Here is a 15,220-nt window from a genome sequence, read left to right as displayed (position 1 = left end):
TGAGGAAGGGAATCAAATTCTGCCCATTGCTCAATGGCAAGCTATTTGAATTACCAATGATGGCCGATAATTAACTTGATATCCAACCAGTTATCAAAGAAATTGGTAAACAAACCATTACCAATAAATTTACAAAAACAAGATATTGCAAATGCTGGACATCTGAAAGTGTAAGAGAAAATGAAATCATGGGGGAATCCCTGGCGAGAGAAACAGAGTTAGTATCTCAGGTTGAAAGGAATTCTGACCAATGATCATCATCCAGAAACATTGGGCGAGATCCTCTGGCCTCCCCGCGGCGGTAGGGGATGCCCCGCCATTGGCCAGCAGGGGGATCTTCTAGTCCCACTGCTGTCAATGGGGTTTCCCATTGAATCCACCCCATGCCGCTGGAATACCCGCAGAGGGGATGCAGCGTTGGCAGGACCGGATGATCCCGCCAGAGTGAACAGCTGAAGGATCTCGCCCACTAACTGTTTCTCTACCCACAGATGCTGTCTGACTAGCAGAGAATTTTCAGCATTTCCTCATTTAAAAAAATTAATTGTGCATATAATGTGGCTAGAAATAAAGAAACCAGTGGGCAAATGAAAATGGCTTATACTTTTCAAACATGGATACTTGGTTGCTCTTTATAAGAAGCATGAATAACTTCCAAGTATGTTGTATAAAATACATATTGGAAACAACTACTTTCTAATTATTATCACGCCCCTTTGTTAGAAACAAACTGGTAACCAACACGTGACAAATACTACAAGTGCACATCTGTCTGATACAATTTGGTATTTGCTTGAATCAGTGTAGATCCAACAACACTCAGGAAGCTCAACACCATCCAGGACAAAGCAGTCCACTTGATTAGCACACCATTCATCACCTTAAACATTCGCTTTCACCACTGGTGCACATTGGCATCAGTGCGTATCATCTAAAAGATGCACTGCAGCAACTCACCAGACTTGGACAGCACCTCCCAAAGATGTAATCTCCACCACTTCAAAGGACAAGTGCAGCAGAGGCAAGAGAATACTACTGTTGAAAGATGTGTGTAATTTAGTAAGACTCATGAAGAGGCTCTGAGTCGCATAGTTTGACAGCAAGTGCTTATTATAGTAAGTAACTAGTATATCTATTAACTATGTGTGTATAAGAGGTCTAAGATAGGAGCTGTGTGCATGCTTGCCTCTATACATGTCGCTGTCCAGCCCAAGACTGCCCGCTAGACTCAGGTCGTGTGTTTCTTTACATCACAGCGTGGGTGGTACTGTAACCAGTCCCGCATTAACCCTTTCTATGCCAGAACCTCATACTACACCCACCATCTGTAAGTCCCCTCCAAGCCGGACACCATCCTGTCTTCGAATTATATCGCGGTTCTTTCACTGTCGCTAGGTCAAAAACCTGGAACTCCCTAACAGCGCTGTAGGTGTGCCTGTACCACGTGGACTGCAGCGGTTCAAGAGGGCAGCTCATCACCACCTTCGCAAGGGAAATTAGGGACGGGCAACAAATACTGATCCTGCAAATGACATCCACAACCCCTGGACAACATTAAAAGATATGGGGCGCAATTCTGCAGATTTGTTATCTGCAGGCACAAATCCTGTAATGCCACAAAATGTCGCGAGAGGCCAAAAGCGGGATTTGCATCGGCTAGATTTCAGAATTCGATGTTCCCAGGCCCTTCCTGATGATGCGATCAGCTTCACACCCAGGAAGGGGGAGATGCTGATTTGAATGCTTTTTAATATCATTAGTGATTAAAGTTGAATCTGCAGACCTCATTGAATCTTCCCACCCACCAGCATGTAGTCACGTGGGCACAAATTACTACCAGGTTTTAAAAACTAGAACCAGGCACCATGACCTCCAAGAGGGAGGAAGGGGGTGAGCACCCCTCTCCACCTTGTACCAGGGTGTACAAGGGAACAGGTCTCGATGGCCAGCTCCAGAGGAGGGCGGGGGTTCAAGGGTGTTGGGGGGGGGGCGGAAGAGAGAGAGTTGGGGACCTCCTCCACGGTGGGGGTTATGGCTACGGTTAGTTGCCCTGAAGCCTGCAGATACGTGGAAAAGCCCGAGTAAGAACGGTGCCTCTTGATTCGGTGAGCAATTGTGCCCTCTAACATTCCTGAGACCCATGCTCATCAAACTAATTGGCCATCATGTGTTAACAAAGTTAGCTGTCTACATTCTTAATTCAAGGATATAGGTGAAAATTAATGTTTCAAGGATAAAAGGTTGTGTACCGAGGATCGCGAGGGAATGTTCAAGCATAACCTCCGGACCCCAGTGCCTGGAGGACCCATTAGCCTAAAGGCATAAGCGTCCAGTTGATCCTGCCCATGAGGGATGAGCTACCATTGAAATAGCCCGTCAGAACCCCCAGTGATGGGGGTTAAGGGAGACAACCAGATGGGAGGCCATACATGACTCTGAGGGTGTGAGGGCATTGACTGGGGCAAGTCAAGCGATGAAGTGGGAAGGGCACCAGACATGTGAGTGAGTGCTAGCCGCCGTATAAGGTGTAGGAATGGTGGCTTCCAGGACTGGGAGGACAAAGTGAGCGAGGAGGATCTGAAGGTAACTGGCTGGGACACTAACCTGACTCTCGCTCCTTCTCTCTCTCTCTCGCTGTCTGTCTCTCAAACCTTGCAGCTTTCCGAGAGATCTCGGTATGGAGCCAGTAGAGCTGGCAGTTCTACTCCTCACAGCGCTGCAGGAGCACAGACTCCAGTAGCAATGAGCAGCCACGCCCAGGGAGAATCCAACATTAGGAGGCCACGGGGGCAGCAAAGCTGACTCATAGAAATGAAAATGAAATGATATGAAAATCGCTTATTATCACAAGTAGGCTTCAAATGAAGTTACTGTGAAAAGCCCCTAGTCGCCACATTCCGGCACCTGTTCGGGGAGGCTGTTACGGGATCCGATTGCGGCAAACCGAGTGTAGACCGATTGCAGCAAAAGCATACCGGGGGCTCACAGGTAAAGAAGGAGACCAAGGGTTTACAGGACCCAATTGTCCTTCATGGAGCTGTGGTACAACATGTGCTCAACGAGACTCTGCTTCAACATGGAGACGGTGCGGCACCTGCCAATTGGGCACCGCATGGAGGAGGTGGGCAACCACTCCCTGTGGCCGTGAAGGTAACAGTTACCCTAAACTTCTATGCCACAGGATGGTTCTGGGGCTCAATAGGTGACCTATGTGGCATCTTGCAGTCATCCACCCACAAATACATCCGTGAGGTCACGAATGCACTTTACGCCAGGGAATTAGACTACATATCGAGCTGGACCAGGCCCATCAGGATGAGAGGGCTCCAGAATTCGGGACCATAGCTGTAATGCTACAGGTGGAGGCTATCGATGGCACTCGTGGCTCTACAGGCCCCAGCAACAGGGAGTCTACTTTATTAACAGGAATGGTTTCCATTGTTCAGGTGCTCTGTGATGACCAGATGAGATTCATGCACATGTGTACACTTTTTCCAGGGAGCTTGTATGATAGCTTTATCCTTGGGCAGTCTCAAATTCCTGGGATATTCGAGGGTCACCACAGGCCGCAGGGATGGATCACTGGAGACAAGGATTACAGCTGAGGTCTTGGCTAATGACGCCAGTCCAGAGACCCGAGACCGATGCAGAGGCCCGGTACAACAAGACTCACAGTGCCACCCAGTCTGTGATAAAGTGGTGCATCGGCCTCCTCAAGATGTGCTTCTGCTGCCTCTACAGGTCCAGTGGGGCCCTGCAATACATTCCACGGTGGTCTCCCACTTGACCGTGGTCTGTTGTGCCCTTGTAACTTGGCACAGCAGCAGGGCAATGTTCTTGATGATGACCAGGAGCAGCGAAAATGTCTCCTCTCCTGAGGCGGAAATCCAAAAGGAGCCGAAGGATGGAGGTCAGGTGAGGGCGAAATTTCACGTGGGCAGGAGGACCAGGGATGTCCTCATAGTTTGCTGATTCGCACAATAAGCCGATCATGTTGTCCAACAGTTTTATAACCGCGTCCCCCCCCCCCCCCCCCTCCCTGCCAAAGAGCCTTGTGAGTTTTCCGCAACCAAGGGAGGAGAGCCGCATCCTGGGTCTTCAGGATGCTGGGTTTGGGAGTCCTTGTGCCTGCTTAGCGTATCAATGCAAGTGGGTGATGATGACTTGCATTGAGGAAAGCTCTGACGCTCCTCAGGTTTTGCTTATGTCTGACTCCCGTCTGTCTACTGCCAGCATGCTGACTCCATGGTTCATGCGAGTGAGGATCGGGCCTTCATTCCTTTGTCCCGTAGCACGAGAGGGGTATTAGGGGTGAGGGTTAGGGTTCACTGATTAATGCCAGAGTCCTTCCAGGATGTACATTACTCTCGGTTTGAGTGGGCCTAAGCGTTTCCCTTACATTGTAGGCCTGTGAGTAAAGCTGTATCCAGATGGGGTGACCTAGTAGGGCAGCACGGTAGCATTGTGGATAGCACAATTGCTTCACAGCTCCAGGGTCCCAGGTTTGATTCCCGGCTTGGGTACTGTCTGTGTGGAGTCTGCACATTCCCCCCGTGTGTGCGTGGGTTTCCTCCGGGTGATCCGGTTTCCTCCCACAGTCCAAAGATATGCGGGTTAGGTGGATTGGCCATGCTAAATTGCCCGTAATGTCCAAAATTGCCCTTAGTGTTGGGTGGGGTTACTGGGTTATGTGGCTAGGGTGGAGGGGTGGACCTTGGGTAGGGTGTTCTTTCCAAGAGCCGGTGCAGACTCAATGGGCCGAATGGCCTCCTTCTGCACTGTAAATTCTATGTTCCCAGTGGGAAGACGGTCAAAAAGACCGATGTGAACAACAAGAGGTTTTAATAGGATGACAAGTGCAATTGTGACATCTGTGCCTTACTTCAACCATGCCCACTCTGTGCACCTACAACTCCTTACACTTGTGAACCCTACCACCATGTACTGGTTATTATATATAATTTACAGTGCAGAAGGAGGCCATTCAGCCCATCGAGTCTGCACCAGCTCTTGGAAAGAGCAACCTACCCAAGCCCACACCTCCACCCTATCCCCATAACCCAGGAACCCCACCGAACACTAAGGGCAATTTGGACACTAAGGGCAATTTAGCATGGCCAATCCTCCTAACCTGCACATCTTTGGACTGTGGGAGGAAACCGGAGCACCAGGAGGAAACCCACGCACACACGGAGAGAACATGCAGACTCCGCACAGACAGTGACCCAAGCTAGGAATCGAACCTGGGACCCTGGAGCTGTGAAGCATTTGTGTTAACCACTATGCTACCGTGCTGCTGGTGTATTCAGGATTGATATCAGAATTGGAGGTGGCCTGCTGCCTTGCACGCCCTGTTGCCCGAGATGTCCTTGGCGGGTGTCCTCTTGAGGGCCAGTAACTGGAATGCCCCCGCCTACTTTCAGGTGACATTGATGTTGCCTCATCATCCTGTTGTGTCCGCTATCCCTGAGAAACACCAGTATCAGGAAGGGGGGGGGGGATTCAGAGGGGCTGGTCACTCCAGGCTCTTACAGGTGAAAGGCCCCAGGAGGTCCTCCAGTACATTCTCCTCCCTCAAGTGCTCGTGGGTCCCTGGATTATTCCACGAGTTGGAAGGGCAGCTGGGGTGAGCTCCAAAAGCCTGAATGTCATCTGGCACTGCCAGCCCTGGAGGCCCATCAGCGTCTGCACCATGGTGTCGAACGCCTCAGCCATGGTCCTCAGGGACTGAACCATGATTCAGATCTCTCCAGTCACGGCTCTGATATCTTACCCCAGGTTTTCCACTGCGGACGCCACCCTTGCAGTGTTGTCCTGGTTGCCACGCAACACCTCCTGCGACTGAAGGTTTTAGGGCTACTTCATTTGGCCTTGCAGTCACGGGAATGTCCCTGACAACCCCTCCTGAAATTCTCGGCTCTGCCTTTGCATCTCCCCTAGCTTAGGCATAACACCTGGCTGGGGAACAGCTGAGTCCTGGGACCCAGCAGACCTCCAACTGTCCAATCCCTGGGACCCTCTTGTCTCCACCTGATGTGCATCAGAAGCAGTGTGGTGCTCACCAAATAGTGACCCAGAAGCCTTCCTGCTAAGTCCACCCACCGAGGTGCTTGTCTCTACGATGGTGGACAGGTGATAGCTGTGATCTCCTAGGAGATCTCCTGAGGTGGTGTCAAGGGTGGCCAGGGGGCTGCACTTGTGGTGGATGGGCCAGGCACTTTGGTTGATGTTCCTGCAAGGTAAGGGAGATGGTTTTAGTACATTGTCTGGTCAAAGGTGTGGACAACAAAAAACTGATTTGGGACTGGTCACCTAGATGAAGGTGCAGCCAACCTCGGTATCTGTGCAGGTTCACTCCTGCGAGCTCCATGGCTCTCTCCTTGAAAGGAGTTGAGATCCTTAGTTCGGGCATTCCACCTCCCGTCTTCTCCCTTTCTCTGAAGTTGTGGGCAATCTTCTCCTGCAGGGACACCAAATTGATAACGTGAGCTGGGCGCCTGGCGAGTCAGACGTCGAGCTCAACTGGCATGAGTGAACACTGTTCTCAAGCAGGGAGGGGTTCTGGTGAAGTGCCAAGGGGGTGGGGTGTTGAGGATGCTGATGTGAGGTTGGGTGCTGGGAACCTGCGAGGTGACAGCATGTGGGTTGAAGGTGACATTCCAGGGGTTGACAGAAGGGTGGAATACCAAAGAACGACAGGGGTAAGGACTTGCAGATCGTAGTAATTGAACCCCTGTCCTCCTGGTCAAGCTGCTGGCACTGACCAGTGCTGTAGAGGGATTCTGGCTGATCCCTTCCACAGTCCAGAAGTGCTACAGACAATAATCGCACACAACTGCCACCTACTCGTTTCCTCCTGGCTAACATAAGCTAACTGAACACAAACTAGAAAACTAGTTTGCAGCTTTCCCGGTGTGAATGGATCATCTATAATCAGTCGAGCCATCAGCAGAGCTGCTGAAGTGGCTGCTTTCAATTGTTCGAGAATTGAACTTGCCTCGAAAGCTACCCAAAAAAATAGTGAAATCTCCCTCAAGTAATTTTTAATTTGCCATTGCAACTTGCATTCACTACTAAGAACATTAAAAATTGTATTGCTTTAGATTTGCAAAGTCCATTGCAATTTAATTGTTTGATACTCATTGAGGGCTTCTAAAAAATGTAAATGTACAATACTGAACTATATGTTTGGCCCTTGGAACCATCATTCCTCTCTTCATCCTCTCTTGGGTATAAAAGCTGACTTAATACCTTTGCAACATTCTATTACTGGACCAAGTATTCAAAACGCTGTAGGTTCCAGGATATTCGAATCGTCCATAGGAAAGAAGGTGACAAGAAGAAAAGACAAATGTGGCTTATTAAACTCGGTCCTTAAACTCCATCAAGGACACAATCCATTCAAGCTGTTGGGTGGAAATTTTGCACACAAACACAAACGTATACACAGATACACACACAGACTGATGCACACACAAACACACAGCATAGCATTGTGAATCAAACAATAATATCATGGCTTTAATTACCTTCTGCCATTCTCAATGGTTCACAGCAGCAACCCTGAAGAGGTTGAATCATGCTGGGTGCTGTTCCATTGATGGGAGCAGCTTTTATTATCCGAGTCAAGTGTCTGTTCTTCTTTATGCATCTCTATAATGTGTTTTAGCAAAATAACACACCATAGGTCATCGCAGCTGAGCATGGTCCTATCTTCATCAAACACCCACACCCTTATAATCAGCTGCTGATAGCCAGGCTGATTTCCTTCACTTCATTGCAAAGGGCACTGAAACAAATTACTTTCACGGCTACTTCCTCATCGGAGACCAGCTAACTCAGCACAAAGCACATTGCAAACCACATGGCATTCCCTTGACCTATATAGGTTAATGCTACACAGTACAATAGAAAACTGAAATATGATGAACCGATACTGAATAAGGGAACATACGGCATTTTAAAATTCACAATACTTACTGATGCACTACCAATTACGACGAGACGAGAGTAGAGAGTAATCGAGGCTTTATAACACAGAGATGTGTGGCCTCCTACAGCTGCTGCCGAAAGGGCTGCAGTTCGGAGAGCACACGCATTTATACTCCGTCTACTGGGCGGAGCCAGCAGGCAAAGATCTTTTCCCGTACCTGTAGTACAGGGGCCTTACGGTAATACCCTTGTATGCAGTGCAGTATATACAATATAATACAACAGTGGTGACTACCACACTTACCAACTAAAATTTAATTTTAACCAAAATGCTTCCATAATTTTAAGAGGTAATGTGGTCTCGTCAATTTTCAGAGTGCAAGGTTTAGGAAAATGTTTGGCGAGGAATTTTGTGGAGTTGCTCCTGCTCCAGTCTTTTACCTTCAACAGGAGGTGTGGTGGAAAGCTTCACAAACCCAAAGACCTAAATTTCCAGTGTTCTCTGTTCCCAGAATCTTTCTAAGATCCTGACATCTCTTGAGTGATTCTGCATTTGTTTATATTCCGAGGACTTGGTATTTTTCAACGGTGGACCTGAAACCCTGGGAAGCACCACCACCCCCCAACACTTCACACGCAAACCATATTCTCCTCAAAGTACTGCTAATCTCAGAGCACAGTTATCCTTCCTAGAGTTTTTAGATCTGAGAACTGGAAAGTTATGCAACACTAATTAGCTAACATGCCCATTATAAAATAGTGAGAATATAACATCTACAAGATTTCTACAAGTAAGTAGGACCACCTAAAAGCTTAATCAAATCTAGTTACAGGATATGATAATGGAAATAATGGGCACGGTTTTCCCACCATGTTGCGCCCACCGATCCCACTGCACCGGGAGCATTGCGGGAGAGGCCCAAAACGGGCTTTGTGCCGGGCATCGAGCTGTGCAGGAGACACCCAAGCGTTAGGCTCATCTCAACATGCAAGGCCGGTTTGGTGCTGCATTTCCGCGGCTCCCAGGAGTCACCAGCCACACCGGCGAGGCTTCACCCGGATGCCAATTAATACTGGTCTCCACAAGAGTTGAGCAGAAGTGATGGCCACTCTGGGAGTCTCAGAGGCCATTGGACACCTTGGGTGGTCGGGGACAGAGCAAGCACCCCGGAGGTGCCAACCTGGAACCCAGACAGTGCCAGGGCAGTTCCAGATGCCAGGTTGGCAGTGCCAAGAGATGGGCCCTGAGGGAGGCCAAGCCCATGAAAGGGGTGAAGGGGCATCATGAAGGTTGGGGGAGTGATGGAGGCGGTCCTGAAAGGGACGGGGCACTGAAATAAGGCCCTATAAGTGGGGCCTCACGATGACCCCGTTGTAGGATATGCTCACTTGGAAGTGTCGGGGGGGGGGGGGGGGGTGCCCCAATGCCCATAAGGATGGATGGGTGTGGGGCAGGGTCATCATCATGCCTGGGTGGTGGTGGGGGGGTGGGGGTGTTATGCTAACTTTTATTGATGGGAGGGGGAGGGAGGTTGCCCCTCGAGGATCAAGGGTTGGGGGTGTTGCCCATGTCTGTGGATGGGGATGTGGATGACGTTCAAGCTCACTTTGAGATTGGGGCACCCTTTGAAAAAGGAGCCCTGGTCTCGGAGGAGCAGGTCTGGAAGGTGAGTTCAGTTCCACACCTCAGGAAAAATTTCTAAGTGTGGGCGTGGCCAGTGAGAAACTCCCGAAGCCCCCCAAAATGACTAAGTGTGGGTGAATACATGCCTGGATCATACCCAAAAGGCCGATGGGCAACACCCCACAAACCCACCCAAAATGACACCTAGGGCTGGATTCTTCTACCCCGCCCGCTGCACGATCGCCACAGGCGAGACGCAGACAATGGAAAAGTCCATGAACCTCGGGTGGGATTTTCCGGTCGCCGGGTGGAGAAAATCCAGCCCATAGTCACTTTTTGGGTGAATTGCCCCCAATATTTTTGGGATTTGTGTGCTTCTGTAAAGCACAACAGAAGCTTGGAGATAATTATTTTTGCAAATGTTTTAAATGAAAACAATATACTTTGATTGCTACAGGTTGAATTCAGTACTCTTCAGAGTTCTGATGGGTCTCTGAAAAACCGCGGAACAGAAGCAACTTGAGAAAAGGGAGTCCATCCCTTCAAGTGAGAGAAAAACACAAACATCATGGCTATCGCTCTACATGCAAAAGATGCAAAGCTGCTCAGATGAAAGTGAGAAATGTAATTCAGTGATTCATGGTGAAAATTATGGCAAGTATCTATTGAAAAGGTGCCTCACTTTTTTAAAAACAATTTAGAGTACCCAATTATTTTTTTTCCAATTAAGGGGCAATTTAGCGTGGCCAATCCACCTACCCTGCACATCTTTGGGTTGTGGGGGTGAAACCCACGCAGACATGGGTGAATGTGCAAACTCCACACGGACAGTGAATCAGGGCCAGGATTCGAACCCGGGTCCTCAGCGCCTTAGGCAGCAGTGCTAACCACTGTGCCATGTGCCATCAAAGATGCCTCACTCTTAAAATGCCACACTTTAAACCGGCATTGTCTTTAGGACAAAGTGGAAAATCTTTACCTGGTGTAAGTTGCATTAAACCATATCAACACATAATTATTGTGTAAAACTTCTGGGATTTTTTCTGGTTGTTTTCAATCCCTAGTGTAAGCTGGCCGAGAGTTTAGATTTTAATTTAATGGAATTTAGTGTGCTTGCTTATTTGATAAATTTGTGAACATGTGAACAATAAAGATGCCACGTTGATGTTGCTAACCTTTTACAACAAACTAACACAAAATAATACTATGAAGTCATCACCGACTCACAACAGATTATATTAGGAGGTGCCTCAATTATTCTGCAACGAAGGATAAGCAATTAATAACCAAATAAGTCAGATTTCTGTACTTTTCTGTCAACATTTCGATATGTCAAAACCCCCATGAGGACCACGGGGATACCATTGTTGATCACCACATGGGACTCATGGAATATGTGCTTCCCAGGTAGAGGGTGGTGGCCACCCAGCCGGAGCTCATTAAAGACTACACACAAAAGCCGGCCCAAACAGGGCCCAGAGCTGTTGGCTGTCCCAACAAGGACTGGATTGGGAGAGAGTTACTGCCATGGGTTGAGTATTGTACACAGTTCAATAAATTCTAGTTCCACTATTGCTGGCTTCAGCAAGTTACTAAATTATGTAAGGATTAAAAGTGCTGTGACAGAGTCTGGAAAAAGAAAGCCAGAACGCCATGGGGTCCTACTGTATTAGGAACAAACTAGCCTTGACTGGGTCAATCTTAGTTTGATCAGTGGATTGCCTGTAAGACATGATAAGTCTTAAGATAAGAGACAATGTTTGAAGCAAACCTATTGTTTAAGTTTAAGGCAATGCGTGCAATTAGCCAGATCCAATTACATTAACCCTGAACAACATTATTGGCCAACTAGCCATTTCCAGCAACATTGGCTAAGGGGTGACATGTCTTTCTATGAATGAAAAGCACCAACAAGAACTGTTTTGTTGTGTACACCAAGAGAGAAGAAACTGGTTTTGATCTTTAGGTACAGTTAAGAGTTTTCCAGCCAGCATGGATTCCAAGGAAGGTGTGGTGCTCTTCCGAGGCAGTTGAGAATGACCATATTGGTGCGAACAGTTGAGGTTGTTTTCCACTTCGTGTGGATTAATCGCCCATTTGAAAGTGTGAAGTCCGAAGAGTTTGTTGGTAAGTCCACTTTCCATTTATTTTCTCTCATTAGTTAATAGATAAGTTTTAAGTTGAATGATAAATTGATTGATTAGCTTATATGTGATTGATAAGTCATTGATTGATTGATTATTGTACTGTTTTATTTTTAAACCAATAAATTGATTGATGATTGTACTGTTGTTTTATTTTTAAATCAATACATTTTGATATTGTTTGCTAACTCAGAATCCGAGTCTTTGCCTGAGGTATATCTCTCCCGAACTAAATCAGTTTAAAGAGGCAATTTGGGTTCCAGTAATTACATAGCATGCGATTAAATCAAATCATGTCTAAGTTCATGAAATTTTCAGACAAAAACATTCACTTGGTGAAAGGATTATCGAGCATTTTATCATTGAGATTGTGCTGCTAAGCCCAAGGTTAGTTCACGCTTTTCAGCAATGTGAGATGGGTGTCAATCTGTCTGCAATTGTCAATATATGTTTTCTGTCATTGATTCACACTTGAATTTCCTTATGCAATATTTTCATATTTCATGCTAAATAAGGAAACTTTTATCACACGATGGTACAATAGCCATGATACCAAAATTATTTAGCTCACTGCTGTCGAGCAGATGGACTGAGAAGGAAACGTTCAATCCATTGAGAGGATAAGTTTACATGCAGCGACAAAACGGGAAGTCCCAAAAGGCAAAAATGGGTTTCTCCAATGACATTAGCAACCAAATTGACTTGATTATTGAGCACTGCTAAGGTTTTCAATACTTTTCTCTGTACACATTGATATTTAATAGACGTTGGAAAGTCCATAATCTGATCACAATTCATTCCACAGTGAAAACAGTCTGTGCAAAGAAAAGTAAAATCCTCACAAAAGATTAAAACACAAAGTAGATATTATTTGAAATATTCAATTTAAAACTCTTAAATACATAGAAACAATTATTTGTTTCAAGTGAACTTCTTGTTCCTAAGATTTGAGATAAATGGCTGTGTTTATACTCTACTTCCCGACAGAATGGCGCAGCAGTATTCTTTAAAATCCTACAATGCTAAGACACACACTGCAAATTAACCATCAGTATTAAAACAGAGAAATAGAAAGTGAAACGCCAGACAGTGTATGCAGCAGAGAGGCTAGCTATGCAACTGAGTCTGTGTCGAGGCATCTAAGAGAGTTAAGTACCTTCCTATTCGAGCAACTGAAAAATTAACACAGGTATCTTTAGATGGCACCCAAAGCCCCATACAGAGCTATCAGGACAGGTTTAATCAATCAATTTTCAGGAATGGAATCAGGCACATACAGATCCATAATGATGTGGCAGTCCCACCCAACTAGACAATGGGGAATGTTGGAGGAGATTTCATCGCCAACCATGCCAAAGACTGCAGTTAGGTAAAGAAAGGTGAGCATGGATATTTAACCACAGTGACACAGGATGTAATTCCTGACTTTGATAAAGACCACTTCAGTTCTTGAGCAGTGGCAAAAACCTGACTGAAGAGATTCAAACATGAAGTTGCAAGGTGCAGGAGGCTGGTCAGCTTTAGAGAGCATGAGGAAAAATAGAGACAAATAGGGCAGGGGAGAATCTGAGGGCGTTTGGTTTGGTAGGCTAAGGGAAGGTAGGGAAGTGGCAGAGGCAATTAAATGGATGGTCTCAATCTCAGCGACAAAAGAGTCCATGAGCTCCTCGCAAATTTACCTCGGAAGATCCCCTAAACAGCTACAGTTATTGGAACCTATCTTGTGAAGAAATGAACAGTGGCAACAAAAGACACAAAACACTCAAATTGATTTTGCCAATGCCTCAGATAACAAAACATGATCAATAGCAAAGATAAAACATTGCCAGTGTTGGCATTTCAGCCAGATCTGCCAACTTGATTTTCTCCCAGGATTAACAGACAACTTAGCCATGGACTGAGTTTGCAGCTTGCATGTTCTTGTGTGTGCCATTTGTGTCTGCAATTGTTTCTAAGGTCTGATATGTGCCTTTGAGAAACAGCACATGTTGTCCTGTAGTTTCAGAATTCACTCCATGGGGTAAATGGTGTAAATTCGACATGATGAAACAAATATAATTTTGGAAGCGCTTTAAGAGGCTAAAGTGAATGAGGAAGTGGTACAGATTTTTAACAAATGGATGTCTGTTAATGGATTAAATATAATCAAGGAGTAAGTTTCCAAGAAATCTATACAGAACGGCAAATGAAAATTAACTGAAGAAATTATTTTTGTTTTTATTTTATTTTTACAATTTAGCGTGGCCAATCCACCTACCCTGCACATCTTTAGGTTGTGGGGGTGAGACCCACGCAGACACGGGGAGAATGTGCAAACTTCACACGGACAGTGACCTGAGGCCGGGATCAAACCTGGGTCCTCGGCAACGTGAGGCAGCAGTGCTAAGACTTAAGAAATGATTCCTCTTCATTAATGATTTTGTGCAACTTTATGATTTGAGCTGCTACTTTGCTGATGTGCAAAAAACCTTCAAATTATAAGCCCAAAAAAACAAGTACCAAATTCAGAACCCTTTTGAGAATATAACACGTGCTTTCTGTAGCATTCAAAATCAACATATTCTCTATCCAGTTCCCAGTGAGGACAGGTCTGTCGCAAAACAAAGCTACCTGCACTGTCAGACTATGGTACAATCATCAAGAGAATACATAAGGTGGATGTTGCTGAAAATAGAAATATAATATTGGTATAGTGGAGGGTGCAGTTCTGGAGCTAGAATTAAGGTGTATTTTTGGAAGAGATGTATCCAATTTATACGTGCTTAATGCAGGTACTGAGGGGAAAACTAATATATTCTGTACTTGAATGATTGATATCCCTCAACTTGATGAATCCAAAGATTCAAGGATTTATTTGAAAAGGCAATTTTCATTTGATTACCTTTACATAAAGGTCACATTTTAGTAAACCCTCCAAAACAAATCTCTACAGATTCTAATTTCTGTGGTCACTTTTCAATTTTTCCTTTCCTCTCCCTTACCCCAACCATGAAACAGCATTCAATTACTACGATTGCAGTTAATATTTTAAAAGGCTGACACCATCAGTAAGATTATAATTTACATATCACAGCTAAACCTTATTCACGATGGGACTTCTCTGGGCCCGTCAGCACTGGACCTCTGAGGTTGGGAAACAATTGAAAAGCTTTGCAACCCATTGGTAGAAATGGTGAAGAAAACGAGGATACACGAGAAGCAAATACCCCCGTCTTCACAAACCAGCAGCGGATATTAACACCAAGCATCAGCACACATCTCAGCCATTAATATCAGACTTGAAAGTTAAAATAGATTTTCAACACAAGAACAAAGTCATTGATCTATGTCCGTATGAGCCTCAATGATTTTGCATTCAATGCAGTGTTGAAAGGTTTGTTGTATTGTCTGGTATAGCCTTTAATCTCTCGCTAAGAGGGCAGCAGTAATTGTTTTAACACCACAAATCCTCCATGGGTGAGCATTACCCATTAAAAACAGATTAACTACCATGTCTCCAAGTTTCAACGACTAGCTTGTT

General features: G+C 45.8%; 1 protein-coding gene across 5 annotated transcripts in view; it reads right to left on the bottom strand.

Moving 5' to 3' along the window:
• Positions 1–15,220, bottom strand: part of LOC140396227 (FYVE, RhoGEF and PH domain-containing protein 4-like) — a 431,975-nt gene that overhangs the window by 197,531 nt on the left and 219,224 nt on the right. The window lies entirely within an intron of this gene.

This window comes from Scyliorhinus torazame, chromosome 19, assembly GCF_047496885.1.
Source record: "Scyliorhinus torazame isolate Kashiwa2021f chromosome 19, sScyTor2.1, whole genome shotgun sequence".
NCBI lineage: Eukaryota > Metazoa > Chordata > Chondrichthyes > Carcharhiniformes > Scyliorhinidae > Scyliorhinus > Scyliorhinus torazame.
The sequence above is the reverse complement of the archived record's forward strand: the minus strand, read 5'-3'. Positions and strand labels throughout refer to the sequence as shown.